A 10,977-nucleotide genomic window follows, 5' to 3' on the forward strand; every position below is an offset into this window, starting at 1 on the left:
CACGAAGTTGGGGTCTCATAAACCGATGAACGACAAAACTGTTCTTGACAGAATAATCTAAGCAAAACCCCAAAACCTAATGATGGTGGCGGCGTATGATTATAAAGGTCTTAGGGTCGTCGCCTACCCTAGACGCGCCCCTAATGGGCCCAAACACAATACACGGTCCAACGGACCAAAAGAAGGTGTCGCAGCAGCCTGGCTGATTCTGGACGCTGATTTGTTTCAATGATTCTTGTTGATTCTGAAGATATTTTGATGTGAAACCACTTGGATTGGCTTCCTTATCAAATTATCTTTCCATCCATATGTGGATCATCGAAAACGGAGTCTGGATGCGTCTTGGGTGACCAATTTAAGGTAGACTGGTCCTAGATTCCGAGGTAGACTCGAACTTGAGTTGCTTGGGGCCTCCACCTCGGGGACTCGAACCGAATTAGCCTCGGGCCTCCTTCTTGACTTGGACACCCTTGCTGGCCTCCTTCCCCTCCATCCCATGCTCCAAACATGGTCATATATATGGGTGTCATGTCCTCATCAAACACTATCCTACAAAAGATTAGAACTAACCAAAGACAATGCATGAATAGATGGTCTAGCAGACATAGGTAGCAACCAACAATGCTCCCCTTCTTGGAAGTGAACTTGTTTCTTTGAGCAACATGAGAAAATGTTTGCATTATTATGGCTACCCTCTAAATGATCATAATCTTGTACAACAAAAGGAAAATTCATATCACTACGAATGTATACTCGATGTTTCATATATTATCCCTTGTTGTTAAATTGCCAATAAGATGATATGTGTGTTTAGAAAACCCAGGCAAATCAACATATTTAAAAAGGCTCTTTTCCAAACAATCTAGGTTACACAAAATATCAAATTCAATGTAACCCAAAGTATGTAAAGAAGACAACAGTTTGAGCTCACCAGTTTTAGTAGCAATATGAATAACATGTTTATTTTTAGCACAAGTGACTGGTTCCAAAACATGTAAAACAGAAGCATCATTAACCAATGCATCTTTATCACAAGAAACATCAAGCAAATTATCATGGGACAAAGATAAATCAAGAGAGGGTTCCACTAACAATTGCTCTATGATAGCATGGTTTGTGGAAAAATTTAGTACATTAAGACAATTTTAAACTTCCGTGAGTGTAGCACCATGGGCAGTACCTGTGTTTTGAGCAGGAGTAATAGGTGCATTGTGAAGTGATGGTTCTAAATTTGCATATGAGGTTCTAAGCTCCTCATTTTCTTCCATGTCATCCTCTCGCTTATGTACATTATCCTGCAGAAGGTTAGTCATAGCAAGAGGAATAACAACAGACTCTTCCTCTAAATGGCGCACCTTATCATATGAAGTCAAAATAGGAGGTGGATTTACAAAGGCTTCTCACATAAGAAGTTTCATATCATTCTAAGTTTGAGGTTTATTAGAAGGATCTAAAGACTCTCACCAAGATAAAGTAGAATGTCACAAAACACTAGCTGCATTTTTTACCTTCCTCCTTGGACACATAAAGCGAGTAGCAAAAATGTTATCGATGGCAATTTCCCACTCCATGTACTCATCAGTACCTATACTAATGAGGACATGACGCCCATGCATATGACCATGTTTGGCGCATGGGATGGAGGGGAAGGAGGCCAGCAAGGGTGTCCAAGTCAAGAAGGAGGCCCGAGGCTAATTCGGTTCGAGTCCCCGAGGTGGAGGCCCAAAGCAACTCAAGTTCGAGTCTGCCTCGGAATCCAGGACCAGTCTGCCTTAAACTAGTCACCCAGGAAGCATCCGGACTCTATTTTCGATGATCCACATATGGATGGAAAGATAATTTGATAAGGAAGCCAATCCAAGTCGTTTCACATCAAACGCTCTTTGGAATCAACAGGAATCATCAAAACAAGTCAGCGTCCAGAATCTGCCAGGGTGCTGCGACACCTTCTTTTGGTCCGTTGGACCGTGTATCATGTTTGGGCCCATTAGGGGGCGCGTCCAGGGTAGGTGATGACCCTAAGACCTTTATAATCATACGCCACCACCATCATTAGGTTTTGGGGTTTTGCTTAGATTATTCTGTCAAGAATAGTTTCGCCGTTCATCGGTTTGTGAGACCCCAACTTTATGAGATAATCATTCATCTACAATTTAGTTGCGTTCTTTCTTGTTCTTGCTTGTGTTCTTTGTCGCACAGGCAGGGATTAGCCTTCTTGGCGAGGTCAACCTGGTCCATGACTTGGTTGATAACCAGAGGAGCTGTGGTGCTAAGTTTGCAGGGTTCGATCTTTCGATCTGAAGCCAGATCGGTGTGTCATTCTCCGCCACAACGATAGTTACCATCACCTGACGGAAGATCAGGATCCCCGTCTCCATTAAGTGGTATCAGAGCTAAGGTATACCATTAGGTTCACATTTATTCCCTAGTTTGAGTGTTTTGCATTCGTCCCATAGTCTAGTGCCATACTCATTTTTCCTGTCCTAGAACCTTCCACGCCATAGCCTTTGCATATTTCAGTTTCAGAGTTCGTCGTGTTGAGTTTGTGTCCTGGTCGAGGTCTTGTTGCTAGTTAGGTCATGTTAGAGTCCAGTTCGTGTGTTTTCCCCATCGTTTCTATCAAATCTTTGCTGTTGTGACCAGTTTTGCGCACATTGTTCCTGTTTTGTCCTCTAATTCGGAGCCAATTTTTAAAACTGGTCTAGTTTTCACATAAGAACTCTGATTTCGATGTTCCATATATCAAAATCGATCAGAAAAAAATTTCAGATCCACCAAGGTTCAAAAATTTTAGATTGGTCAAAAAGTGGTCACAAGATCCTCTTTTCATGGTCACAAGGTTTTTGTCGATTTTGAGCAAGTTTTCTGAAAATTCCACAGGCCATGTCTTTCACTTGTTTCAGCTCATATTTTCTGTGGTTACTTCTTTTGTGCTCCTAAGTAAAGGAAAAATATCAAAAAAATAAAATAAAAAAGTTGAAATTTCCCAAAAAACAACGACAACCCAAAAAATAGAAAAAAAGAGAGGGGCAAAAGAGGAACAATATTTAGAGGAGCACATAGAGAAGACCAAAGTGAGTTGTATTAGCGTGTGCTGTCTGGTTCTTTGTTTGTGTTGCTATTTCCATCCACCATACTTTTGTCACACACCTGGTACTTGAAACATTTTAGACCAGCAACGAGAACAAGTACTTTGGACTATAATTCAGCATTACTTTCTGTTACTGACTTGTGTGCCAGATATATATATTACTCTTTGTTTGCCTTCCAAGCTCCACAAATTCTTCAGATCAGTACAGAAAAAGGGCTTTGCAATCTTGGTACCACTGCCTCACAGGTATCACGAACCAGCCGCCAGTTGTACCGCCACTGCTTGCGTTGGTAAGAACTTTGTAAGAGCTTGGTAAGACGCTTCCACTTGCTATGAAAAGTGACACCACTACAACCATGTAGTCATTTGGTAGGGATAACTTTCACCGTTTGTTCCTTGTTTTTGTGTTTACAATGACAGGTTGTTCGTATCCACCGATTTATGATGGTATAGGTGCAGATGAGTACATGGAGTGGGAAATTGCCATCGATAACATTTTTGCTACTCGCTTTATGTGTCCAAGGAGGAAGGTAAAAAATGCAGCTAGTGTTTTGCAACATTCTGCTTTATCTTGGTGGGAGTCTTTAGATCCTTTTGATAAACCTCAAACTTGGAATGATGTGAAACTTCTTATGCGAGAAACCTTTGTTAATCCACCTCCTGTTTTGACTTCGTATGCTGAGGTGCACCATTTAGAGGAAGGGTCTGTTGTTATTCCTCTTGCTATGACTAACCTTCTACAAAATAATGTACATAAGCGAGAGGATGACATGGAAGAAAATGAGGAGCTCACAACCTCATATGCAAATTCAGAACCATCACTTCACCATGCACCTATTACTCCTGCTGAGAACACAGGTAATGCCCATGGTCCTACACTCATAGAAGGTGAAAATTGTCTTAATGTACTAAATTTTTCCACAAACCATGCTATCATAGAGCAATTGTTAGTGGAACCCTCTCTTGATTTATCTTTGTCCCATGATAATTTGCTTGATGTTCCTTGTGATAAAGATGCATTGGTTAATGATGCTTCAATTTTACATGTTTTGGAACCAGTCACTTGTGCTAAAAATAAACATGTTATTCATATTGCTACTAAAACTGGTGAGCTCAAACTGTTGTCTTCTTTACATACTTTGGGTTACATTGAATTTAATGTTTTGTGTAACCTAAATTGTTTGGAGGAGAGCCTTTTTAAATATGCTGATTTGCCTTGGTTTTCTAAACACACATATCATGTTATTGGCAAATATAAGAACAAGGGACAATATATGATACATCGAGTATACATTCATAGTAATATGAATTTTCCTTTTGTTGTAAAAGATTATGATCATTTAGAGGGCAGCCATAAGAATACAAACATTTTCTCATGCTCCTCAAAGAAACAAGTTGAATTCCAAGAAGGGGAGCATTGTTGGTTGCTACCTATGTCTGCTAGACCATTTATTCCTGCATTGTCTTTGGTTAGTTCTAATCTTTTGTAGGATAGTGTTGACATACAACGTGTGCATTCGGATCATGGAGTCTACACGCTTGCTGAAATTTTTATGCGAGATGACATGCTAAAAACTTGGAAACATGGTCATATTCCTTCTCACAATTATTTTAGTTCCCTTTGTTTTTGCAACCCTGTTCTCTTTTATGTTGTGCAGGATCAGTTTCAAGCACAATCGACGCCGAGGACGGCTTTTCGTCAAGAAGGGGAGGATGATGAGGACATGACACTCATGCATATGACCATGTTTGGCCCATGGTATGGAGGGGTAGGAGGCCAGCAAGGGTGTCCAAGTCAAGAAGGAGGTCTGAGGCTAATTCGGTTTGAGTCCCCGAGGTGGATGCCCAAAGCAACTCAAGTTCGACTCTGCCTCGGTCTCCAGAACCAGTCTACTTTAAACTAGTCACCTAGGACGTATCCGGAGTCTGTTTTTAATGATCCACACATGGTTGGAAAGTTAATTTGATAAGGAAGTCAATCCAACTAGTCTCACATCAAAAGACCTCCGAAATTAGCAGGAATCATTGAAACAATTCAGCATCCAGAATTTGCCAGGGTGTTACGACACTGTCGTTTGGTCCGTTGGACCATGTATCATATTTGGGCCATTTAGGGGACCCGTCCAGGGGGGTGATGCCCAAGACTCTATAAATAGCAGCCGTTGCTCTCCTTAGGGTTTGGGTTTTGCTTAGATTAATCTGTTAAGAACAGTTTCACCATTCATCGGTTTATGAGACCCCAACTTTCTCAAATTAATCATTCATCTACAGTTGTTTGTTTTGTTTCTTGTTCTTGCTTGTGTTCTTCGTTGCATAAGTAGGAATTAGCCTTCTTGGTGAGGTCAATTGGTTCCGTGTCTTGGTTGATAACCAGAGGAGTTGTGGTGCTAAGATTGTAGGGTTCGATCTTTCGATCTGAAGCCAGATCAGTGTGGCATTCTCCGCCACAATGATAGTTACCTCTACCTGACGGAAGATCAGGATCCCCATTCCCATTAATTGATATCAGAGACCTTGTTGCCCGTTAGGTATAACTTTATTTTTCCCTTTAGATTGTTACTATTTTTGCATTACCTATAGTCCACAAAAAGCCAAAAAAATATACACCGCCACATATTTCCTGTCCTATAGCCTCGTTGTGCCATGCAATTTTGTCTCTATGTCGCGTGGTTGAGTTTGTGCCCTAGGTCAAGCTCTGGTGGCTGGTTTTAGATCGATTTGTAGTCTAGTTTATGTTTTTTCCTTTGTTTTTCATCATAATCCATGAACACCTTCAAGTCTTGCTATGTTTCCTTTATATCCATCAAACCCTAGTCCATGCCATCTAATCTGTTATGCTTGTCTTCACTGTTTCCATCAGATCCTTGCTGCTGTGACCAATTTTGCGTGCATTGTTCCCGTTTTGTCCTCTAATTCAGAGTTAGTTCGTAAAACTGGTCTAGTTTTCACATACGAACTCAGATTTCAACATTCCATATATCAAAATCAATCAGAAAAAAATTTCAAATCCGTCCATCCCCGGCTTTTTTAGGGTCAGAGACTTTTATTTTGGTCAAAAACTGGTCACAAGATCATCTTTTTGTGGTTACAAGCTTTTTGTCGATTTTGAGCACGTCTTCTAAAATTTCCACAGGCCACGCCTTTCACTTGTCTAAGCTCATATTTTCTATGGTTACTTCTTTTGTGCTCCTAAGTGAAGAAAAAATATCAAAAAATAAAAAAAAGTCAAAGAATCCCAAAAAAACAATGACAGCCCAAAAATAGAGAAAAAAGAGGGGCAAAAGTGGAACAATATCTAGAGGAGCACATAGAGAGCGTCATTTGAGTTGTGTTTGCGTGTGCTGATTTCTGCCTTGTTCCTAATCATATTCCTACTGTTCATATCACTTGATACATCTGGTACTTGGAACATGAGTAGGCTGTCAACTAAGACAAGTACTTGGGATACTTATTTAGCTTTGCTATTCAGTTGTGAATTTTGCTATTCCTTGCTACTATATTGTGCCTTCCAAGCTCCACTTTCTTCTAACCAAGTACAGGTTCGCCTTGCAACTGTTACACTCAAGCTACAATGGTATCACAGTCACCGACCGATTGCACCGCCTGTTGCTTTGGTAAGAACACTTGTAAGACCGTGATAAGACGCTTGAGAGTTGAGTGCCTTGTTTTTCCTTGTCCACAACCTAAGTAGTTGGTAGGAATAATATTGTTTGTGTTGTCTATTATTGTCTTCTAACAATGATAGGTTGTTTCGTATTCACTGACTTATGATGGTATAGGTGCTGATGAGTATATGGAGTGGGAAATTGCCATTGATAACATTTTTGCTACTCGCTTTATGTGTCCAAGGAGGAAGGTAAAAAATGCAGCTAGTGTTTTGCGACATTCTGCTTTATCTTGGTGGGAGTCTTTAGATCCTTCTGATAAACCTCAAACTTGGAATGATATGAAACTTCTTACGCGAGAAACCTTTGTTAATCCACCTCCTGTTTTGACTTCATATGATGAGGTGCATCATTTAGAGGAAGAGTCTATTGTTATTCCTCTTGCTATGACTAACCTTCTGCAGGATAATGTACATAAGCAAGAGGATGACATGGAAGAAAATGAGGAGCTCACAACCTCATATGCAAATTCAGAACCATCACATCACAATGCACCTATTACTCCTACTGAAAACACAGATAATGCCCATGGTGCTACACTCATGGAAGGTGAAAATTGTCTTAATGTACTAAATTTTTCAACAAACCATGCTATCATAGAGCAATTGTTAGTGGAACCCTCTCTTGATTTATCTTTGTCCCATGATAATTTGCTTGATGTTCCTTTTGATAAAGATGCATTGGTTGATGATGCGTTAGTTTTACATGTTTTGGAACCAGTCACTTGTGCTAAAAATAGACATGTTATTCATATTGCTACTAAAATTAATGATCTCAAACTATTGTCTTCTTTACATACTTTGGGTTACATTGAATTTGATGTTTTGAGTAACCTAGATTGTTTGGAGGAGAGCCTTTTTAAATATGCTGATTTGCCTTGGTTTTTTAAACACACATATCATGTTATTGGCAAATATAACAACAAGGGACAATATATGATACATTAAATATACATTCGTAGTAATATGAATTTTCCTTTTGTTGTACAAGATTATGATCATTTGGAGGGCAGCCATAATAATACAAACATTTTCTCATGTTCCTCAAAGAAACAAGTTCACTTCTAAGAAGGGGAGCATTATTGGTTGCTACCTATATCTGCTAGACCATCTATTCCTGCATTATCTTTGGTTAGTTCTAATCTTTTGTAGGATAGTGTTGACATACATCATGTGCTTTCGGATCATGGAGTCTACATGCTTGCTGAAATTTTTATGTGAGATGACATGCTACAAACTTGGAAACATGGTCACATTCCTTCTCACAATTATTTAAGTTCCATTTGTTTTTCACAACCCCATTCTCCTTTATGTTGTGTAGGATCAGTTTCAAGCACAATCGACGTCGAGGACGGCTTTTTGTTAAGAAGGGGAGGATGATGAGGACATGACACCCTATGCATATGACCATGTTTGGCACATGGTATGGAGGGGTAGGAGGCCAATAAGGGTGTCCAAGTCAAGAAGGTGGTCCTGAGGCTAATTCGGTTCGAGTCCCCGAGGTGGAGGCCCAAAGCAACTCAAGTTCGAGTCTGCCTCGGTCTCTAGGACCAGTCTGCCTTAAACTGGTCACCCAGGACGCATCTGGACTCCATTTTCGATGATCCACATATTGCTGGAAATCTAATTTTATAAGGAAGCCAATCCAAGTGATCTCACATCAAAAGACCTTCAGAATCAATGGGAATCGTCGAAACAATTCAGCATCCAGAATCTGCCAGGGTGCTATGACACTATCTTTTGGTCCGCTGGACCGTGTATCATGTTTGGGCCCATTAGGCTGGCACGTCCAGGGGGGGTGACACCCAAGACTCTATAAATAGCAGCTGTTGCTCTCCTTAGGGTTTGGGTTTTGCTTAGATTAATCTGTCAAGAACAGTTTCGCCTATTCATCGGTTTGTGAGACCCCAACTTCGTAAGATTAATCATTCATCTGCAATTTGGTTGCTTTCTTTCTTATTCTTGCTTGTGTTCTTTATTGCGCAGGAAGGGATTAGCCTTCTTGGCGAGGTCAACTAGATCCGTGTCTTGGTTGATAACCAGAGGAGTTATGGATGCTAAGATTGTAGGGTTCGATCTTTCGATCTGAAGCTAGATCGATGTGTCATTCTCTGCCACAACGATAGTTACCTCTACCTGATGGAAGATCAGGATCCCCTGTTCCCATTATTTATCCCTTTGGACGATCCTATATGCATGAGCAAGATAAGATATAATGATATGGTGTGATAAAATGCATCCTCATAGGGTGTTTTCAATAGCATTGTATTGAGGTGATAACAAGTTACATTGTTTTACTGAGTAGGTGCATATCTCTTCTCTAGTAACTTAAACAAATACTTATGTAAATCATTTTCTGGACTACAAGATAGCAGCCACTTGTTTTAACCATAATTGGAGTTATACACATTAGAATAATATGGTTATGGACATTTTGGAAAGCTTATAAAATTTCCTACAACTTTCTTTTAATCATACTAATGTGATTCAGCAGTTATCGAGGTCAAACAATTCAATCTTTCAGATCTGTCCAGAGGTTCAACATTTCTAACAGCAGACTTCTAACAGGCATAATTCTTAAACCATATGACCGATGACTATGAAAATTAACACAGGGTACATAAGTAAGTTATCTATAACTTTGTTATTAACAAGTCTCATAGAAAAGGTCATTATCATCATGAAATCATTAACCATAACAGAAACTATACATGCAGCCATCTAGTTGAATTATAAGGCAATAATGAACTAGCTGCCTATAAACAAATACTTCTAAGCCTCACCAACAGTATCAACAGATCATATGTATCACACATACCACAAAAAACATCATGGTTAAGCCTAACTAATTTATTTATATTCATTTATTAATTTCCTTAGATAATAAGGTGATTTAAAGGATAAATATTTTCTTGCACAATAAATGCTTAGAAAATTACAGTATCCTACAAATAATCCTAATAGTCTACTATACAAATTTAATGTCATTTGGACAAGCATAGCTACCTCTACAAAAATGACAAGTTACATATGCTTATTTTAGCAAAAATAGTTTAGCATAGTGAAAAGTGTTAAGCAACAAATTTAATATTTTTCTTACTTTCCTCCTAGCATGAGAATACTATATAAAAATTTGTATTATCATATGTTATGTATTTTACCCCTAATTAATTTCACTAGAAACTAGCAATTATTTAGGATTAAATATGAACACCATATTTCAAGTATGCCTACTATAGGTTTAGTATTTTTCCTAGCTAGATCATATCAACACGAGACCAGAAAAATTGGAATCATATTTTTATCACTTTCCTAGCTCTAGTTATACATTTTACAAGATATAAACTACTTTAAAAACATTTATCTTGCTCAATTTAATTCTCCCTAAACAGATACCCTAAATAGTAGATTTCATATTTTTATAAAATATTACACTTCATGATGAATCCAACAAAATTTGGTTCACCCCATTTGGACACTCCTAGCTCTAGATATGAATTTTTAAAGTTTATAATTAAATCTGTGAAAAGATAATAAAGAAAATCAAATTTAAAATCGGCGCTATAGCTAGTCGCACCCGGTGTATACAATCCACTGCGATTGACGACTAGGCCCCATGGGTCAACAGGACCCACATGTCAGCGACACATAGAGCAGGGGCGCGGCTTGATCGGTGGCAAACTCGTCGACTGGCGAGGTCACCTGGCGTCATGCTCCCCACACTCATGCACACCCATAGGTACCCTCGGTTTGCTTGGAGGATCACTGGCGCTAGCTTGCCGATGATCATGGTGGCACGACGGTGGCGAGCTGTGGCAAGCACGTCGTCTCTGGTGATGGTGAGCCTAGGCGAGCAATGCTATGACATTTAAAAACCTTAATGAAGCTCTACGGCGTGGATTAGGTCAGGGTGTAGCGGCGGTGGAGCTTGGTCGTGTGCATGGCGGCACGGCGGCGCGAGCACAATAGCGACATGGCGGCAGTTCCGCTCCGACTGAGGCCGGTATTGGCCTTAGGCTCTTGCCTCAAGCTAGACCTAGCTCTAACCTAACTCTAACAGTCTAGAAGTGCACGAGGAAGAGAACCGAGCATGCATAGCCACGGTGGCATGCATGGTGGTGGCGCTCTTCAGCTCATGATTGTGTGGCTCGTGTTCTAGGCACCAGCGATGTGGTAGCAGGCTCAACGAGCTATGGCTATATCTTCTAGGACCTATGATGAA

Source organism: Miscanthus floridulus, chromosome 10 (assembly GCF_019320115.1).
Source record: "Miscanthus floridulus cultivar M001 chromosome 10, ASM1932011v1, whole genome shotgun sequence".
Taxonomy (NCBI): Eukaryota; Viridiplantae; Streptophyta; class Magnoliopsida; order Poales; family Poaceae; genus Miscanthus; species Miscanthus floridulus.